The sequence below is a fragment of the Suncus etruscus genome, chromosome 9 (genome assembly GCF_024139225.1).
Source record: "Suncus etruscus isolate mSunEtr1 chromosome 9, mSunEtr1.pri.cur, whole genome shotgun sequence".
NCBI lineage: Eukaryota > Metazoa > Chordata > Mammalia > Eulipotyphla > Soricidae > Suncus > Suncus etruscus.
The window spans coordinates 11,023,577-11,036,478 of NC_064856.1; the positions used below are offsets into that span (position 1 = coordinate 11,023,577).

Sequence of the window (12,902 nt, forward strand, 5' to 3'; positions counted from 1 at the left end):
GGGGCCCGGAGAGATAGCACAACGGTGTTTGCCTTGCAAGCAGCCAATCCAGGACCAAAGGTGGTTGGTTCGAATCCCGGTGTCCCATATGGTCCCTCATGCCTGCCAGGAGCTATTTCTGAGCAGACAGCCAGGAGTAACCCCTGAGCACCACCGGGTGTGCCCCCCCCAAAAAAGAGAGAAGCTTTTGTGTGTGTGTGTGTGTGTGTGTGTGTGTGTGTGTGTGTGTGTGTGTGTTTGGGTCACACCCGGCGGCGCTCAGGGGTTCCTCCTGGCTCTAAACTCAGAAATTGCTCCTGGCAGGCTCAGGGGATCATATGGAATGCCGGGATTCGAACCACCAACCTTCTGCCTTACCTCATGCTATCTCTCCAGCTCCCAAGAAGCATTTAATAAATGAATAAAACATTTAAATAAATTAGAAACATCATGAATAATAGCGATTTCTATCCTTGAAAATTGAAGATTATTATACTTACCTGGCAGGGGAGATACCATGATCATGAAGGTGGTTTCCCCAGGGTGAGGCTCACCCATTACACTCAGGGTGTGCTGACCCCTGAGATTTTTTTTTAAAAAGAAAAAGTAAAAGGGGCTGGAGAGATGGAGGTAAGGCATTTGCCTTTCATGCCGAAGGTCATTGGTTCTAATCCCAGTATCCCATATGGTCCCTGAGCCTGCCAGGAGCGATTTCTGAGCGTAGAGCCAGGAGAAACCCCTGAGTGCTGCCGGGTGTGACACAAAAACAAAACAAAACAAAACAAAACAAAAGAAAAAAAAAGAAAAAGAAAAGTGAAGAATAAAAAAATTAATGATCATAAAGAGAGGGCTGTGAGCCACCTGGGTTCAAACCCTGGTTCTGCCATTTACTAGTGTTATAGTTTGGGGCAAGAGTCTTAGCCTCTTGGGTCTGAATATGCAAAATGGTTCAACTTCAAGTTTGACTTCATAATGGCTTTGTAAATGCAAGAGAAAATCTTCTGGCATATTGGAGGTATTCAATAAGTATGAACAGAGAGCTGATACAGCAGGGTGGATGCTTGCCTTGCAAGTGGTTTTGATTTTAACATCACATATAGTTCCCTAGCACTACCACGAGTGATCCCTGAGCAAAGAGCCAGGAATAAGCCTTGATCACCACCAAGTGTGGCTCCAAAACAAGCAAACAAACAAATAACAACTAAATACAAATAAAATGTATGAAGCATTAACCTTTCTGGGAGTGTCTGTCCTGGGCTCTTTTGGGCTTTTTTGAATAGATGTCTCTCCTGGCAAGACTGGTCTGATGGTTTGATGTTCAGGGCATCAAACATTTTAAGAGTGTTTTAACAGTCTCTTGGGAGAATATTAGAGGCTTCTTTTTTGATTCTCTACTGGGGCCCAACTATAAGGTTTTCTTTTTGTTATTGTTTTCATTGTTGTCTAGACCATTCCCAGTAATGCCCAGGGCTTACTCTTGGCTTTATACTCAGGAATCACTCCTGGTGTTGTTCAAGAGACCATCTGGGATACCAAGGACAGAACATGGGTCAGCCAGGAGAAAGGTAAGTGCCCTACTCACTGTATTATCTTTATGGGCCTGACTTTATGACTTTATTCCTCATAATAGTATGGTACCAGTTTATGGGAAGAATAGGAATTCCTATTATACAGAGTTTTAATGGAAAGATTATTCAAGTGATAAGACCCTTGAGTTTGAGTCCCTGAAGAGCATATCCCCGCTATGGGCTTAGCCTTTGTGCCCTCCTCTCTTCACCATATCTTTGCACTAGTGAGTATGCCTCTATAAAAGTGATAAAAACAGGCTAACTCCTAAAACTGGTTTAAGATCATGAGTAAATAAGAGGTGGCCCTACAGAGAGATAGCATGGAGGTAAGACATTTGCCTTTCATGCAGAAGGATGGTGGTTCGAATTCCAGCATCCCATTTGGTCCCCTGTGCCTGCCAGGGGTGATTTCTGAGTGTAGAGCCAGGAATAACCCCTGAGCGCTGTCGTGTGTGGACCCCCCCCCCAAAAAAAAAAAGGGAAAAAAAGGTGGCCCTGGGATGATTGGTTCCTTTGGAGGTGAAAGACCATCTACAGACTGCAATGAACTCCAGTTCAATGGGCACATCCATGGCCCATCTGCACATTGCCAAGATGCCTGAGTCCTAGAGACCCCAGTTTTGGAGCCCTTGGCTTTGTGACTCTGGGCAAGCTACTATTATAGATCTCATCTTTTCTTGCAAGGGAGGTATGGCAAAAACACATCAGGCCAGAAGAGAAAATTTCACAGTACAGGAGAGGAAGCACAAGATAGCTCTGAGTTTGTTCTGAAAGCCTGGATAGTTCAGCTCAGAGTCCAGGGGAACAAGGATCAACGCTTCTCCTGGGGTGCTCTAGGAGTAAGGGAAACTCCCAAACACCCTTCCCCCTTTCCTCCCTCTGAGAGCAGGGCAAGGGCCCAGACTGTGTAGTATGCCCAGTACCACTCCCTCTAGCTCCCACACCTTATCTCCCAGTGGCAGGAAGTAGATCACACTCCTCCCACTGAACCTACGGGAAGAGGCCTGATATGCGGCCTAATCCCTTCCTCTGCTCTGAGTTTCTTTGAGTCAGTTCCAAATGACCCCTCTAATCGATAGCAGAGAAAGTAAGTTGATCTCTTACTCCACGAATGACTGTTGCAAGTTTCTCTCAACCTCAATTTTGCAGTCTGTAAAATGAAGAGTGTTATTTCTGGACTAACACCCAGGGAGGGCATAGAGAATAATCAGAGATCCAAATGCCATTATAAGTAGCTAGCTCTCCCCATGTTCCCTGCACACCACCCACCCCAGAGTCACCGAGAGATGAAAAGAAATGCCAGTGGGTGTGTGTGAGTGGAGGGAGGAGGTCTAAATCTCTCTGACAGTGAACAAGGTAGTTCATAGAGCCTCCATCTTCACTTGTCAGCCTCAGGATAATGAAGGTGCTTGAGTCAGAAGGCAGCTGCAGGATTAAATGGGGGCACGAAATATACAACAGAAAATTGATGATTAAAATTAGCTTGTGAATGAAGAAGTGATGAGTGGAAAAATCAAGCCTCTACTCTCAAAAGAATTGTAGCAAATATCATTTGTCTTTTTGGAGCTACCTTCAGTTGACTGACAGCGGCTTCCTGGGGCTCTGTGTGGAGGATTATAAAAGCCAGCATGGAAAAGGGATTGATCATCACTGCTTGCCATGGGACAGGAGGCGGGGAGGTAGCAGCAGATGAACAATGCTTATGCTGACCCCGAGAAATGGTTCACATTAGAGGGAAACACACAAGCAAACAACTCCAACCCAAGTAGTGATGATGTAGGGGAAGGAAAAATCAGGAACCATTCACCAAGCCCAGGGCACTGGAGCCAAGTCTTTTTTTTTTTTTTAAATAAATTTTTTTTTTTGGGTCACACCCGGCAGTGCTCAGGGGTTACTCCTGGTTCCATGCTCAGAAATTGCTCCTGGCAGGCACGGGGGACCATATGGGACGCCGGGATTCGAACTGATGACCTTCTGCATGAAAGGCAAACGCCTTACCTCCATGCTATCTCTCCGGCCCCTTTTTTTAAAATAATTTTTATTTATTTATTTAATATCTTTACTTAAACACTTTAATTGTGTTTATTGTGGTTGTGTTTCAGTCATGTAAAGAACACCCCCCTTTGCCGTGCAACATTCCTATCAACCAATATCCCAAATCTCCCTCCTCCCCACCCCATCCCGGCCTGCACTCTAGACAGGCTTTCTACTTCCCTCATTCATTCTCACATTGTTATGATATTTATCAATGTAGTTATTTCTCTAACTGCACTCATCACTCTTTGTGGTGAGCTTCATGTGTGAGCTGGGCCTTCCAGCCCTCCTCTCTTTTGTCTCTAAAAATTATTGCAAGAATGTCTTTTATTTTTCTTAAAATACATAGATGAATGAGACTATTCTGCGTCTATCTCTCTCCCTCTGCTTTATTTCACTCAACATAATAGATTCCATGTACAACCATGTATAGGAAGATTTCATGACTTCATCTCTCCTGATGGCTGCATAATATTCCACTGTGTATATGTACCATTAAATAACTTTTATTGTTACCAAAGTGAATTTCGAATTTTTCACAGTAATATTTAAGGTACATAGTGACAATGAATTCCCACCATCAGTGTTCTCTCTCCACTCCTGTTCCCAGCATGCATCCCAAATCTCCCTCATTTGCTCCCCAGACTGGGGCCAAGTCTTACAGGATGTCTGGAAGGTTGATCTAGGAAGAGGATGTAGTCTAAGATATGGTGTGTAAACTGGGAGGGTGTTAGTAAGCTGACAAAGGTGGCTGAGAAGGGAAATTTAGTCTCTTGCAAGACAAGAAGATCAGTGGGAAGTTACTTCAGGGCTGCTTATTAGAACAGTTCAAAATGTCTAGTTATTTATATTTTGGGCAGGTATTGTAGACAACTTTGTCTACAATATAATCTAAACCTATTTCTATGTTGGAGTCCTTATTATCAGTACTTTGGGGTTTGTGTTTTTGGAAAGAAGGCTTACATGAAAATAAGGCTGTAGAATTGACTCTAACATAGTTTTTACTGATAAGAAAAGGTCACTTGACACCCAGAGGGATGCCAGAGGCACACTCAGATGATGACCCCTTGAGGAGCCAGAGGAAGGTTCAGAAAATACCAGTACTGGGCCCGGAGAGATAGCACAGCGGCGTTTGCCTTGCAAGCAGCCGATCCAGGACCAAAGGTGGTTGGTTCGAATCCCGGGTGTCCCATAGGGTCCCCCGTGCCTGCCAGGAGCTATTTCTGAGCAGACAGCCAGGAGTAACCCCTGAGCACCGCCGGGTGTGGCCCAAAAACCAAAAAAAATAAAAAGAAAAAAAAGAAAATACCAGTACTGCAGAGATAGTGATCTTGGCTCTCTAGCTTCTAGAACTATGAAAATATATATATATATATATATTTTTTTTTTGTTTGTTTTTGAGCCACACCCGGTAACGCTCAGGGGATACTCCTGGCTGTGCGCTCAGAAGTTGCTCCTGGCTTGGGGGACCATATGGAACGCCGGGGATCGAACCGTGGTCTGTCCTAGGCTAGCGCTGGCAAGGCAGACAGACACCTTACCTCTAGCGCCACCGCGCCGGTCCCTAAAACTTTTTTTTTCTTTTCTTTTTTTGTTTTTTGTTTTTTGGGTCACTCCCGGCAGTGCTCAGGGGTTATTTCTGGCTCTACGCTCAGAAATCGCTCCTGGCAGGCTCTGGGAACTATATGGGATGCCGGGATTCGAATCACCGTCCTTCAGCATCAAGGCAAACACCCTACCACTGTGCTATCTCTCTGGCCCCTGAAAATAATTTTTTTCTTCTCATTTATTTTTTTTGGGGGAGCACACTTGGCCATGCTCAGGGTTCACTCCTGAAGGGCTGGGAAAACTATATGTGATTCCAGAGATAAAACCTGAGCTGGTCACATGCACAGCAAATGCCCTAGCTGCTGTACTATTGCATCATTTTTTTTACTCCATATATATGATTTTTAGCCATACCTGGCTGTGCTTAGGGCTTACTCTTACTTCTATATTTAGGGTTCACTCCTGGAAAGGCTTAGTGGCCAACTGGGGTTTGGGCATTGGACCCAAGTTGGCTGCATGCAAGGCAAGGGCCATCCTCACTCTACTATCTCGAGCCACACACCCCAGTATTTTATTAATACATTTCTAATAAAATACAGAGAGGTCTAGAGAGGTGCCTAGAGAGGTACTACTGGGGTTGAGTTTTACCTTGCATGTAGCCAATCCTGATTCAATCCCTGGCACCCCACAGTCCTCCAAACACCACTAGACCCAGGTTCCTCTAGCACCACTGGCACCACAGAGTTCAAACAGCACCACATTCTCACCTGTCTATTTGGTCATAAATTACTGTGAGGAACCCTAAGATTCCTGAGCACTATTTGAGAGCCTCACTAACCCCAGGCTCAAAAAAGCTTCAGTCTAAGGTATTTTGTTATGGCAGCTCCAGCAGACTAATACATCTGGCAAGAAGAAAGCCATAATGGCTGTAGGAGAAATACAAACAAGAGGCATCTGACATTATCCTGTTTTGGATGTGGTCAATTCTTGATGAGGCTAAAGGTTTTGTCTTCTTGAGTGTCTATTATAAAGGAAATACTTTTCCAGGGAGACTTTAAAAGTCTTTCCCTAGGAATAAGGGTTCAGTTTATACTAGCTAGGATATCTTTCAGCATGTTTTGTTGTTGTTGTTGTTTTGTGAGGAAAGAGGTTTGGTTTTTAAACCAGCAGTGCTTAGGGCTTACTCCTGGCTCTGTGCTCTGTGTTCAGAGATCACTCCTGGTGATGCTTATGGTACCATATAGGGTGTTGGGCATCAACCCCTGGATGGCCACATGCAATTGCCTTTCCCACTGTACTATTGCTCTAGCACCTATTTTTCAGCTTTAACTGGGACTTGAACAGGATAGAAATTTCTTACAAGCACAGTTCAGATCAGTGTGTGTATGTAGGATGGGAGTGCATTAAATTAGTGGTCCTCAAAGTGAGGTCCTCAGACTCTTTATATTAGAATGTTCTAAAGAAATTCTCTTATAGTGAGTGTTCACAGGTGTGTGTGTGTGTGTGTGTGTGTGTGTGTGTGTGTGTGTGTGTGTATGTTTGAGTGTGTATGTGTGGTGTTCCACCTTCTGGCTTGGGAGGTGGAAAAACAAGACCCTTTTCCTCCAAGTGATTTTTGCTTTGTTTTGTGGCCACACTCAGCAGTGGTCAGGGGAGCATATTGGGTGCCAGAGAACAAATCATAGGCAAAGCAAGTGCCCTACCAACTGCACTATTGCTCCAGTCCTTTCCCAAAGTAATTTTGAAGTGTGTTGAAGTTTGTGAACCAAATGGAAGCAATGAGACTTTCTAGACTGTTGCCATTTTCTCTTGACTGTGCTTGGGAGAGGGTCTGGCAAACAGTAGGTACTCACTGCATGCATGTTTTAGTGGGTTTTGACTGTATAACTTCAGTTTGGGTTCTGATTTGGTGGGGGACTTATTCCATAATGTCAGGCAAGTTGGTTTTCATTCCATTTATTTCCCCCTTTTTCTATTAAAAAAAGGACTTGGAGCAATTACTTTGAGCCTTTGGTTGCTTGACAGAGTGCTGTGCAGAAAACAGGGAGCTTTGTATAACTCATAACCCCTGCCTTAGTCTCTTTTTTGTTTGTTTGCCGTTTGGGTTATACCAGTAGTTCTCAAGGGTTTATCCCGGTTCTGCTTTCAGGAATTATTTCCAAGGGGCTCAGGGGGACCACAGGAGGTGCTGAGTATCAAATCAAGGTCATCTGCATTCAAGGCAAGCAAGCACCATACCTGCTGTACTATGGCTCCAGTCCCAGCCTCAACCATTTAAAGAAGCCACAGATATGAAGACAGAGACCCACCTCCCTGCTCTCCCTTCCTCTGGCCCACAACAACCAAACAATAGGACACAAACAGCAAGTACTGAAATGACTTTTAATATCTCATGTTGCAGCAAAATTAAAAAATATACAAAAAGTTTGTGGTGTACAAAAGAGTCTCAGTACAGAAGCCCCAGTGGGGTGGGGGGTGTGCCCTCCCCATCCTGGGGGAAGAGCAGAGGGATGTGTGGGGTGGGGACTGAGGATGGCACAGATGTAGTCAACACCGGAAAGGGGTGAGGTGTTAGGAGACAGGGAAGGGCAGGGGTGTGGGCTGACAGGCAGGGAACAATCATCTGGAAGTCAGCCGCTCAGGCATGGCTAGTGGTTCCTGAAGTCAAAGAGTGGGCACCAGGGTGGGGGATATTCTGGTGGACCCCATAGGGTCTGGATTCTGGTCCAGCTCTGCTACCCGCTCGTCCTGTGACCTCACATTGGCCTCCTTTCATTAAAACAGGACACAGAGGGATTAAACCACTGATTCCCAGCCTGGTTTCCCTTTGGAAGACAGGAATAGGGGACCCACACAGACTCTGGAGAACCGAGTATTAAACACTCGGGAAGAATCCAGCTTTCCCAGACTTCTAGGCCCTAATTAGAAGCCTTGAAGACATTCATCTGCAACCAGAAACTCAGTTTGAGCAAATTTAATGTAGTCAATTCTTCTTCAAAAGTGAGACTTGTTTGGAAGCAAGATCTCTAAAACCTAGGGTGCCCAGGAGTGAAACTAATAAGAGGATTTTCTGAACACTGTTGGGGTCCCTTCAGGCTCTTCTGAGCTGTGTTTCCATGAGGCCCTCCAGGTTTGGCAGTGTGGCCCAAACCTGTTTTGCACACAGGCCTGGTTTGCATTCTGGGGTTTTGGGGGTGCAGGGAAGAGGAAGGGCTATCCTTTACCTTACTGGAGCCTTTCTGGGCCCCTATGTCTTGGACACCTTCCACTCTGGGATTATTGCAGGGTCCCTCAGCCTTGTACTTGGCCTGGGGGCGCCCTTCTACCTTTTGTGCATAGAATAAAGGCCAAGGTTGCAGAGGAGAGGGCAGCTCCTTCCAGGCTGGGAGGAGGGTGGAGGAGGACAGGCATGAGGGAGAAACCCCTTAGTCCATTGCAGAAGTCCTGCCTTCAGCAACTAGGCCAGCCCCACACTGGTTTTGCTCATTCAATTCCAAAGTCATAGTTTCCCGTTCTTCCTTCCCAAGCATTCTAAAAGGCTTAGAACCTTTTAGGTTCTAAAGGTACCATTTAGAACTCCAATCTAAATGGTACCAGAGTATCATTTTTCCTTGCCCAGGGGTTCATTTTTTTCGACTGTTCTCATGGCTTAGCTCTCACTCAGTCCCTTTCACTTGACATCACAACACAGTATATAAAAAAAAAAACAAAAAACAAAAAAACAGTGACCTGGAACCCCATGTGGCCAGACCTCTGCTCCAGCTTCCTAGAGAGAAAGTAGGGGCCCTACACAGGACCAAGCCCTGGCTTCCAAGACTCATCTAACCAGGACTCTCCCCCACATCCCCCAATCCAATGCAGGATCCTTCTCACCAGGAGTCCCCCAAATTGAAGATCACAGCTCCTAGTACTAGAGCCCTTACTGGATGATAGCTCCCAGACCAGAAGTCGCAGCCCGCCAGGTCTTCCTCACCCTTTCAGTAAAAAGCAGTGGAGTCATTAGTGAGAGTTGAGGGCTGGTCTAGAAAAGTCTCAGAGGGAGTATGGTCCTCTGTCCTTGACTTCCTCCCAGAGTGGTTTCCTGACTCTGGAGAACTTTCCAGAAACTACTCATGCTAAGTGGCCCATGAGTTTGGAGGACATGTTTTTTCCGACTTGGTATTTTAGAATCTACAGGCAAGATATGCATTCTCCTATTAGCCAGATTTTTCACATCTCCCTGTTGTCTAACACGTCTACTTCTTACACCATGAAGGCATCTGAATTTGCAACCCCTACAATCCTGTTCCAGAAAGCCTTCTCCCACTGCCTGAAGGTTCTGTGAACTCCAAGGAAAAGTCCTGGGGAGGGCTTTGGAACCAGGCAAGACACTCCTGGCCCACCTCTGAGCCTCTGATCCCATCCTTCTTGACCTGTTTCTCCCTTCCCCTCTGCATGAAAGAGCTGTGGGACAGGTGTACTCAGTTGCTGGCTGGGGAGAATAAGGCAGACCTAAGAATGAGGGAGATGTGGGGAGGAGACCAAGAACTCTCCCTGTGGGGTGGGGGGAAGGCCCCTGCTGGAGAGCAGTGCTGTCCAACTGGGGTGATGCTTACAAGGCATGTAGTACATTAGTGCATGGAAGTGAGGTGAGGGCTGTGTGGTGTCCAGAGAGATTTAGGGAGCAGTCAGCTTAGTTGGATAAACTTGGGGGTGAGCTACTTGTCCTGGGAATGGGGAGCATGGCCTGTTAGGGCAGAGCTCCTGAATACAGGGTCTGGAATACTAACCCTGACCCTTGGCTGTTTCTGACCTTCAGAAAAAATATCTGCTGCTGCCAGTGACTTGTGATAGGAGCTTGGCTAAGTCTCTGCCATCTCTGAACACCCAATTCCCCTCCACAGTGGATTTGGGAGACTCCAAGAGCTTCTCTGGATTCTAGAGCTATCTTTCACTGAAAGAACCCTGGAGGAATTCTGGGAAAGACTGAACAGCCAGGCTGGGGTGGATGCAGAAAATAGGGGTTAGAGGAGCAGGAGGCAGGAACCAGGAGGTTCACTTCTGGTGGGGGAGAGATGCACTGAGGTAGACTGTGTCATAGAAAGGAAAACCAATAGCTTGGATGGCATGTGCCCTCCCTGCCAGCTCCTCTGTCACAGTGAATCAGGGCAGGGGGCTGGGAAGAATGGGGTCTTCCAAGAAGCCTTTCAGAGGTTGAGTTCACTTCTGAAGGCGAGAACCAGAAGGGGCTTTAGTCTGCTCCTCTGGCCCTTTGGTTGTGACAATTTCTGGTGTGCAGATGTTCTTGCAGAGGTGGGAGGGAAGATTTTATGGAGCCAAGTGTGTATGAGGGATACGATCCAAAAATAGGGGTGTAGGCTGAGGGCAGGGAGATACCACAAAGGGCTGCAGGACATGCTTTGCATATAGGAGGTCTGGATTTGATCTCCAGCACGGTAGGATCTCCTGAGCCCATTAGGAGTAACTCCTGAGCACCAATCTGGGAGAGGGCCATGAGCACCACTGAGTGTGGCCTCAAACACCAAATGCAAAAAACGTGGTTGTGTATCTCAATCTTAGCACTGCCCGCTCTTTATTCTGAATTTCCTGAGGTGTTCCTAGAGTGAGGGCTGCAGTCTCCCAGGGAAGGCAGTTGTCAAGGTTCTAGTTAGGGTGCTAGAGAGGCCCCTCCAGACACTGAGGGATAAAAATCACTTGTCCAGGATGGCCTTGGCATCAGTTTCTTGGAGCCACCATTTCCTCTCCTGAAAAATGGAGACAAAACTGGTTGCTGGAGAGGAGAGTTTAAATGAAATGTGGGGTGAATACCAGCAAAGTGGGTGGATAAAGGTAAACAATCAGAGGATTCTGGGTCCAGATTCTCAACATTCCCATTTCATAAAAGGGTCTGAGATGTGGATGTGGCCATGAACTTCAGTCTCAAATGTCTGATCTGGGCAGGGGACACAAAGGATGGGAGATTCTCCAGAGGGGCTGGGTCTGCTCAGGCATTACCCACCCCTCCAAACTCACCATCACTCCTACAGCCAAGTTCCTGGGGCTTCTTGGGGGATCAGGTAAGGGGAGGAAAGGAGAGCATCATTTGTGTTCTGCGGAGCAAGGCCCACCATTGGGCATGTGCAGGGGGAAATGGGCATCTGTTGGCTAGGGCATGAGAGGACTGTCAGGATGCATAAATGTGGGTATATATGTGGTTGTGTGGATGGTCCTGGCCTCTCTGCTTTGGGGAACACCTTGCAGCCTGAGGGTGGGTCTCTCCCTACATCCTCTGCAAATTCATTTTACCTACCTGAAAAAAACCACCGAGAGTCTGGGCTCCTATGCACCTAGCTGCTCATTTTCCCATCTGAAACCATAGGGAAGCAAACCAGGAAGGGTTAAAATACATCTCTAATTGCATGTCTGGGAATCAAAGTCACCCTCAGCTGTCCTTAGGCTGCATCTGTCCTTGACATTGCTAGCAGATTCTTGCAGGAAATGAGTCTTCCTAGAGAGAGAAAGTGTGTGTGTGTGTGTGTGTGTGTGTGTGTGTGTGTGTGTTTGTGTGTGTAGGAGGGATAAGCTGCTCAGAAGTTGTGTCCCCTCACCCAACAGACTACCTCTTACCTCCCACGTGTTCAGGCCTGTGTCTGTGCAGGTGGAAAGAGGGGCCCTGAGTGGGCCTGTGGACACTGTAGGATGTCCAGGCCATGGGAATAGACCCCAAATCTTGGAGGCTTGTCGGGTCTGTGGCAAACTCATGGGATTTCCAGCTGCAGCCCCAGAAGCTGTAGCTGTAAGTTGGCAGAGAGCCAAGTTTAAGTTCCATTCCCAAAGTTAAAGTTTATGGCTGGAAACCAGTTGGCAATTGAAATGTCTCGAGGTTTCTGAGGACAGCTTCCTGGTGGAATGACGGCTGTGGACCAAAGTAGACAAGGGCACAGAATTTCTATAAAGCTTCAACATTCAGAACTGGAACACTCATTTCTAAAATAATCCACCCACAATTGGTTTTCGAACCCTCTCCCCACCCCCCATCACAGGAGCTCATCTCCCCCCAAGGCAGCAGGGTGCTAGTGTTTGACCCTCATTCTAGAATTTAGAGGAGAGGGACTCCCTCGGATACTTTATCAGCCATGTGTGCTAGAATTTCGTCTAGAACTAAGACTGTCTCTAGTTCAGTTCATCCGCTAAATGGGATAGAACCTATCTTCCTAAGAGATTTTTCTCCTTTGTGCTCCAGACTTTTATCAAGAAGATTTATCTAGTCCAGGTGCTTGTCTAGCACAAAGAACATTTCCTCTGAGGTGTCTGACCCCTCCTTTGTGATAGAGTACACAGCAAAGGTGTCTCCTGAGTTCACTTTTAGAACATTCTGGATTGAAGGTTTCCCTCTCCCTCAGTCAGCAACCCCTTCGTGATCTGCCAGCCTAGACCCCTCAGATGTCATCGGGTTTTCCCTTTGTCCATCTGTCAGCACCCATCCCTATCTCCCCACCCACCCCAACTCCCTCCTTTAATTTCCTCTCTCCAGTTGCTGACCCAGAACATTCCCCTCCCACTGGAATGGTGTCAGCCTTGTCCTCCTCTTCAACCCTCTTCCATGGCCTCCTCCATCCTCCTCAGACGTCTCCTATCACAGAGGCATCCCCAACCCCGAGGCCTAGGTTTCCCAGATGAGGTCTTTCTCTGGGTGGGTGATGCTAGAAAAAACTCCAGGTAGTGGAGGGCTGTGGGCCCCTGTCCCCCAGTATGGTGGCCTTTCTGAAAGGAGGCCGAGCCTGGGGAGCATAG

The 12,902-nt window shown here is 46.9% G+C and overlaps 1 protein-coding gene and 1 pseudogene across 1 annotated transcript in view; both read left to right on the plus strand.

The window, feature by feature from the left end:
• COMMD7 (COMM domain containing 7) overlaps positions 1-12,902 on the plus strand; it is a 911,502-nt gene that overhangs the window by 725,012 nt on the left and 173,588 nt on the right. The gene's annotated exons all lie outside the window — the stretch shown is intronic.
• On the plus strand, positions 472-626 carry LOC126019517 (uncharacterized; annotated as a pseudogene).